The following is an 8360-nucleotide window of genomic DNA, read 5'->3' as shown; positions in this document are numbered from 1 at the left end:
TGGAACTCCAGGCGGGCGTAACTCACTGGCTGAAGTCTCAGGCTGCAGAATTTTACTTCGAAGGTCTCTCAAAGCTTGTCCACCGCTGTGATATGTGCCTCAGTGTGTCTGGTGACTATGTGGAAATGTCGTATATCTGTCGCTCTTTCACATGCATATAATAAAATGTATTTCTTGTACTTCGTTTTCTTTTTAATGCAAAAACGTCCCCTACCCTCTGAATAGCCCTCCTATGTCAGGAACACACATCCATGTCTAATTTGGGCTACTCCATTCATTCTGCCAAAATACGCTTAAAACGAATTTGTTGCTAATTGGCACCTCAGAAGCACACACAAAGTAGTACCTACTTCTCAACAACTTGACCTCAGATACTACCATTTTATCAGTTACTACTTGTTTATTTTCTCTGCAGCCAGTAATCTCGAAGTATCTCAAAAACTGCTATGGACTTTCGCGCATCCAGAGGGATTGAAGTGGGGGCCATACATGTTTGGAAGTTATGTTTGGTGTCCACTTCTTTCTCTCGGTGTACGCGATAATCGCAAAGTATGGACCAGCCAGTGCAACACTGCTGCTGACGTTGTTCACACGTTCCATGTTTCGTATTAATCATTTTGTAGAATAGACAATTACGTAAATAATTTTGTGCAAACTTCACTATTAGACTGTGACTTAACAACTGTGGTATGAAAGCATTTGCATAAAAAGTCCTACTTTTATTTTTTCTAAGAATAGAACTCGTTAACAGTGCACCAGGTAAGTCTAATAACTTAACTATACTTACATTAAACACACAGATATTGTCTCTATTTACATAACATGTGTTACGTGGCTACAAGAGAATCATGTTTATACCGAGAGAAAATAACATTTCAGCATATTTATCTTTGCCAGGGCGATAAATTGCAATACGACTTCCAAGATGTTACAATTACTTCGAGGTCTTTCAGAGCTTGCCCACCGCTATGATAAGTGCCTCAGTGTGTTTGGTGACTATGTGGAAAAGTTGTATGTCTGTCGCTCTTTCAGATGCATATAATAAAATGTATTTCTTGTACTTAGTTTTCTTTTTAATGCCAAAACCTTCCCTCCTCTCTGCAGCCAGTAATCTTGAAGTGTCTCAAATACTGCTACGGACTTTCGCGCATCCCGAGGGATTGAAGTGGGGGCCATACATGTTTGGAATTTATGTCTGGTGTCCATTTCCATCCCTCGGTGTACGTGGTAATCGCCAAGTATGGACCAGCCAGCGCAAGACTACTGCTGACGATGTTCACAACTTCCATGCTTCGTATTAATCATTTTGTAGAATAGACAATTACATAAATGTTTCTGTGCAACTTCACTATTAAGATTGTGACTTAACAACTGTGGTATGAAAGCATTTGCATAAAAAGATCTACTTTTATTTTGTCTAAGAATAGAATTCGGTATAGAATTCAAAGAAGAAGAATAGAATTCGAAAAATAGAATCCGATTGAAAGTCTGCAAAGTAATATTTCACAGCTAGATCAGAAATGTAAGGACTATGGTAAGAAGATTAGCACCTCCAAAACGAAAGTAATGTCAGTGGGAAGGAGATATAAACGGATTGAGTGCCAAATAGGAGGAACAAAGTTAGAACAGGTGGACGGCTTCAAGCACTTAGGATGCATATTCTCACAGGATGGCAACATAGTGAAAGAACTGGAAGCGAGGTGTAGCAAAGCTAATGCAGTGAGCGCTCAGCTACGATCTACTCTCTTCTGCAAGAAGGAAGTCAGTACCAAGACTAAGTTATCTGTGCACCGTTCAATCTTTCGACCAACTTTGTGGTATGGGAGCGAAAGCTGGGTGGATTGAGGTTACCTTATCAATAACGTTGAGGTTACGGACATGAAAGTAGGTGGGATGATTGCAGATACTAGTAGATGGAAACAATGGCAGGAGGGTGTCCACAATGAGGAAATCAAAGAAAAACTGGGAATGAACTCTATAGAAGTAGCAGTCAGGGCGAACGGGCTTAGATGGTGGGGTCATGTTACGCGCATGGGAGAAGCAAGGTTACCCGAGAGACTCATGGGTTCAGCAATAGAGGATAGGAGGAGCCGGGGTAGACCAAGGAGAAGATACCTGGATTCGGTTAAGAATGATTTTGAAGTAATAGGCTTAACATCAGAAGAGGCACCAATGTTAGCACTGAATAGGGGATCATGGAGGAATTTTATAAGGGGGAATCCAGACTAAACGCTGAAAGGCATAATCAGTCTTAAATGATGATGATGATAATAATAATAATAGAATTCGGTAACAATGCACCAGGTAAGTCTAATAACTTAACTATACTTACATTAAACACACAGATATTGTTTTTATTTACATTACATGTGTTACTTGGCTGCAAGAGAATCATGTTTATACTGAGAGCAAATAAAATTACAGCACATTTATCTCTGGCAGGTCGATAAATTGCAATACGATTTCCGAGATGTTACAATTACTTCGAAGGTGTTTGAAAGCTTGTCCACCGCTATGATAAGTGCCTCAGTGTGTTTGGTGGAAAAGTTGTATGTCTGTCGCCCTTTCAGGTGCATATAATAAAATGTGTTTCTTGTACATAGTTTACTTTTTAATGCAAAAACGTCCATACTCTTTGAATAGCCTTCCTATGTCGGGAACGCACATCCATGTCTAATTTGGGCTACTCCTTTCATTCTGCCAAAATACGCTTACAACGCATTTGTTGCTAATTAGCACCTCAGAAGCACACACGAAGTAGTACCTACTTCTCCACAACTTGACCTCAGATATTAACAGTTTCTCAGTTACTACTTGTTCATTTTCACTGCAGCCAGTAATATTGAAGTGTCTCAAAAACTGCTACGGACTTTCGAGCAAACCGAGGGATTGAAGTGGGGGCCATACATGTTTGGAAGTTACGTTTGGTGTCCACTTCTTTCTCTCAGTGTACGCGGTAATCGCCAGGTATGGACCAGCCAGCGCAAGACTACTGCTGCCGATGTTCACACCTTCCATGTTTCGTATTAATCATTTTGTTGAATAGACAATTACATAAATGGTTCTGTGAAACTTCACTATTAAGATTGTGTCTTAACAACTGTGGTATGAAAGCATTTGCATAGAAAGTCCTACTTTTGTTTTATCTAAGAACAAAACTCGGTAACAGTGCACCTGGTAAGTCTAATAACTTATCTATACTTACATTAAACACACAGATATTGTTTTAATTTACGTAACATGTGTTACTTGGCTACAAGAGAATCGTTGTTTATACTCAGAGAAAATAAAATTACAGCATATTTATCTTTTGCAGGTCGATAAATTGCAATACAACTTCCGAGATCTTACAATTACAATCTTAGCGAAATTTATATATTCTGAACTACTTCATCGAGCGTTTCGATATCATACAACCATGAACCAGACTGTGAAACGTCTTGCTAGTAGTAGAAGACATGAGAACATTATCTGTAATCAACATACCATATGTCAGAGAGAGACATACCACGTCTAATTTGGACTACTGTATGCATTCTGGTGAAATACGCCCGCAATCTATTTGTTACTGATTAGCACCTCCGAAGCACGTAAGTAGCCGTACTTTTTTCCACACAGCCTGACCTCAGATATTACCACTTTGGTACATTGAACATTTTTGTCTGCTGCCGGCAATCTGGAAGTATCTCAAATGGGTTTCGCGCATTCCGAGGGATTGAAGTGGAGGCCATACATGTTTGAGAAGTACTGTTTGGTCCTCGCTTCTTTCCCTAGGCAAACGCGATAATCGCTAAGTATGGACCAGCTAGTACAAGAAGACTGCTGACAGTTTTCACACCTTCCATGTTTCGTATTAAACGAATTGTATAATAAAAAACATGCATTGTGGTGAAATACGCTCGCAACCCGTTTGTTGCTAATTAGCACCTCCGAAGCACGTAAGTGGCCGTACTTTTTTCCACACAACCTGACCTCAGATATTACCACTTTGGTACATTGAACATTTTTGTCTGCTGCCGGCAATCTGGAAGTATCTCAAATGGGTTTCGCGCATCCCGAGGGAATGAAGTGGAGGCCATACATGTTTGTGAAGTACTGTTTGGTCCTCACTTCTTTCCCTCGGCATACGCGGTAATCGCTAAGTATGGACCAGCTAGTGCAAGAAGACTGCTGACGGTTTTCACACCTTCCATGTTTCGTATTAAATTAATTGTATAATAAACAACTACATAAAGGATTCTGCGCAACATAATTACTAAGACAAATCAACGTGCGTTTCGATATCAAGTAAATATGAAACACAATGTGAAAAGTCCTGCGAGTATCAGAAGACACGACAAATTATCTCTAATCAACGCAACGTATGTCTTGTAGAAACAGACCACGTCTAGCTTGGTGTACTGCACGCATTCTGGTGAAGTACGCTCGCAACGCATTTGCTGTTAGTTAGCACTTCCACAGCACGTAAGAAGCCGTACCAATTTACCCAGAGTATTACCTCGAACATTAACAGTTTGTCAGTTATTACTTGTACAGTTTTGTCTGCAGCCAGAAATCTGGAAGTATTTCTACAACAACCAACGTGTTTCGCGCATCCCGGGAGATGGAAGTGGGAGCCATACGTGTTTTTGAAATACTGTTTGGACCCCGCTTCTTTCTCTCGGTGTGCGTGATATTCTCTAAGTATGGAGCAGCCAGTGCAAGACAACCCCTGACAATTTTCTCAAGAGTGGTGCACTGCTACTACATTCATCGTTGCCTGTTTTACCAATAACCTGAAGTTGTGACGTGGTCGTGCACTTGTTATTATACATGATGCAGGAAAATATTGGTAAGCACACAATTAAAAAAGTTTTCAGCCGAGTAATTGACCTCATACAATACAAGGATTTCTGTTAATTTTTCTGTTAAATTTGTGAAAAGTGAAAGAAATATTATGGACACTTGGTTCCTAAAAAGTGTTGCTTGTATGCAAGAGAAATTTGACAACTGCAGGTGACAAAGTATCGTTGCAAGCTGAGCGGATTTTTAGATGAATCATCGCTATGAGCTAAACTGCAGAGTCATAACGTAAATTTATATCTTCCATCTCAGTGTTTATTAAATGTTTTTTGTTCCTTGTAAGCTCAGTAAATTTGCAGACCCTCTGTTCTATTACTCATAGACTAATGCAGTGGTTCTTATTTATCATAATATCAGCTTCAAAACTCTATAAACGTGAATTTATACACTGTACCTTCCTCTACCTGAAATAGTTGAATAACAAAATTGAAACCAGAACGAATGGATGTGCATAAAGTGATTAAGCTGCCCGTTTTATACATATGGCACATTTTTATAGCTAAGTCGATGACGAGTAAAACAGCCGAAAATAACTGTGGAAGGAAGTAGAAGTCTAAAGAAATACTGCGTAAGTGGGAAAACTTCGCATTAATCTAAAGCATGGTAAAATTAAACTGGTATTTTCTGACGACCATGCTAAACTGCCTCTTCTTGACGGTCGTATGTCTACGCCAGTTGTCTCTATCACACTTTTCATTGTGTCGTACTTTTCAAATTATCTAACACATAACTATGTGCAACGTCAGTATGTGTTATGCTCTCTTGCCAGATATAGTGTAACAGAATTCTCTACAGCGTTTTGAGAATCTAGATGAATTTACTTTATGTATAAATAATATACAGCAAAACTGCACAAGGAATGCCCAATTGATATAAATGTACTATGTTTATATTAAATGCACCAATATAGTGGGTTCGGAATAAGAAATAAGAGATATGACGTGATGTCTCAGGTCAAACTCAGTAGACAAAAAGTTGGACAAAAATATAGAAATACAACGATGCCTGCATGTTTGAACAGTAATGCAGATGCTAGTCAAGCCTGCAGCTTGCGCTGTCATGTTTGGCCGCGAACAGCACCAGAGCAATGTTCTCAGTACATTGCGATTGTCAATCATGATCAGAATAGCGTTATGTGTCGTTGTGAGTACACTATGCAGGAGCTAAACGAATTCAAATGTGGGCAAATTGTTATTGCTCGTATGGTATGTGCATCCCCAACCGAGGAAGCCGAAGTGTTTGGTGTTTCAAGGGCCACCGTATGAAAGAATTATACCGAGTAGAGAGAAACCGGAAAAACATCACGTACTAAGTTAGAAAACGGACAAAAGTGTTTTGAGTGATCGTGATAGACGATCAATGAAGAGGACGACAGCTGCCAAAGTCACTGCATAACTGAACGTCACACACGCGAATCATGTCAGAACCAAAACAACATGAAGGGAGCTCCATGAGCAAGGAATTCAAGGCGAGCTGGATTCCATCCACTCATCACAGATGAAAATACCCGTAACAGGAAAACGTGGTTCCGAAGTCACAAAACCTGAGACATGTCCGAAAGAACAGACACCGTATCCATATATAAGTATATCGGTCTGGCAACGCCAGCCATGCATGACCTCCTTGTTCTGTGCGGATGCACACATATTCCCCTAACTCTTACGGGACTTGGTAAGAACGTCTTTCACGAGTAATGGGTATGTTGGGGTGGGACACTACGATTGTAGTGTGTGGACATACAAGGTGAGAACGTGAGTCTCGCGGGAGGTGTGCGCGAGATAGTCCCTGCAGTCACCCTATCCTCTGTGCCCTCGGTGGCTCAGATGGATAGAGCGTCTGCCATGTAAGCAGGAGATCCCGGGTTCGAGTCCCGGTAGGGGCACACATTTTCACCGGTCCCCGTTGATATATACCAACGCCCGTCAGCAGTTGAAGGTATTAAAATTACTTCTAATTTCGTTCTAGACGGCTGCAGGCCATATCCATATATAACTTGAGCAGGTGGGCCTATGTAATGCTACAAAAAATACCCCCAAAATATCTCAGCACCACCTCAGAACAAAGATACATCTACCGCCTACTGTGGGCTAAACTCGACACCTCGCATTGAAGAAGTTCAGCTTTATGTTGCGCTGTCAGCCACGGTCATTTGTAGTAGGTTACATCCATCTACATAAGCCTTTCATTCATGTGAACTATATACATTTCCGACCGTCGCGAATTAAATTAGATGCTGAAGGAGTCACACTATTAGACGTTAGTTTAAGAAATTTATTTCCCTTTCTTTATGTCGTGCATCTCCACTGTATACTGGTTATAGGTAATTATGAGCTGAATTTTCTACAGCCTCTACTGTCGTTTTTAAATGTAGTGCATAGATATGATTTTTAAGATTAAGATTTATGCGCCTTGTAAGGAACATACATATATGTCTATTTATAATGTGTGTGAACTGACTGACGCTACACCAAAGAGACATTTGAACTTTCATGCGGATGACGTGATGCGTGATTCGACGTTTGTCTTAACATTTGTTGCTTTTAAGGGGTTTTGGGAGATATTTCAAGTTCCTGCTAATAAGGTCATATACGTCCATCCCATTTTTATGTTGTGAACAACAGAGTTTTTCGAAGCAGCTCATTTAAATGTTTATTATAGTTTTACAGCCACGTTATGTATGTTTTAATAACACCCCTCCACTCATTTATACACACACACACACACACACACACACACACACACACACACACACACACACAGAGAGAGAGAGAGAGAGAGAGAGAGAGAGAGCTAGAGCGAGTTTATTTAAAACGCACTGCAACTCTATCATTCGTATAGTTCTACCCATACACAGCGCTCCAAACCCACCACTGCGCTCTTTCAGAAGTATGACTAATAATTTTTCCGGCTACGTTACAGAATATTGTCGCCAATTTGTTCAAATATAAATAACACTTTCTACTGAGCTTTATTTCCACAAAATGCAGTACTGTGTCCTCTGTTTTTTGTTTAATCTCGTACCCTCTTCGTTAAATACGTATAAGATACGAGGGGTAACAGGAAATACTTTACCTTCTCATTCTTAGCTTTTAAAAGACATATCTACGCTTGAGACTACCGTAATATATACTAATATATATACAGATAATGATAGAGACATCTTTGTGATTAGAATTATACCTTTAATTTGCATGGAAGTTATCATGAATATGCGAGCTGTGTAATATTCAGTACCGTTAATCAATATGCGTTATATTAAGTCCTTTTTGGTCTCAGGCTGTCGATATGTGAGTCATTTTAGGTGAGTAATAACATTAATTTCTGTTCCTCATGTGAGTCATTTACTTTAAGAATCAGTGGAAGTGTGAAACATATTGATAGACTTATTTATTGAAATAACACGTGTGACGTGACGCACTTGTTAGTGTTTTCCGTACTTTTACATAGCAGTGGATGTAGACGGAACTGTCCATTATAAATAATTGTAGTTTCCAAGAAACTGGTTGCGTCGTTGCAGA

At 39.8% G+C, this 8360-nt stretch overlaps 1 non-coding gene across 1 annotated transcript; it reads left to right on the top strand.

Moving 5' to 3' along the window:
* The first annotated feature begins 6649 nt into the window (after nucleotides 1-6649).
* Trnat-ugu lies at nucleotides 6650-6724 on the top strand. Its single transcript has one exon. It is a non-coding gene; the product is annotated as a tRNA-Thr (tRNA).
* Nucleotides 6725-8360: the final 1636 nt, after the last annotated feature.

The sequence above is a fragment of the Schistocerca piceifrons genome, chromosome X (assembly GCF_021461385.2).
Source record: "Schistocerca piceifrons isolate TAMUIC-IGC-003096 chromosome X, iqSchPice1.1, whole genome shotgun sequence".
Taxonomy (NCBI): domain Eukaryota; kingdom Metazoa; phylum Arthropoda; class Insecta; order Orthoptera; family Acrididae; genus Schistocerca; species Schistocerca piceifrons.
Note: the sequence above shows the minus strand (reverse complement) of the source record. Positions and strands in the feature narration are given on the sequence as shown.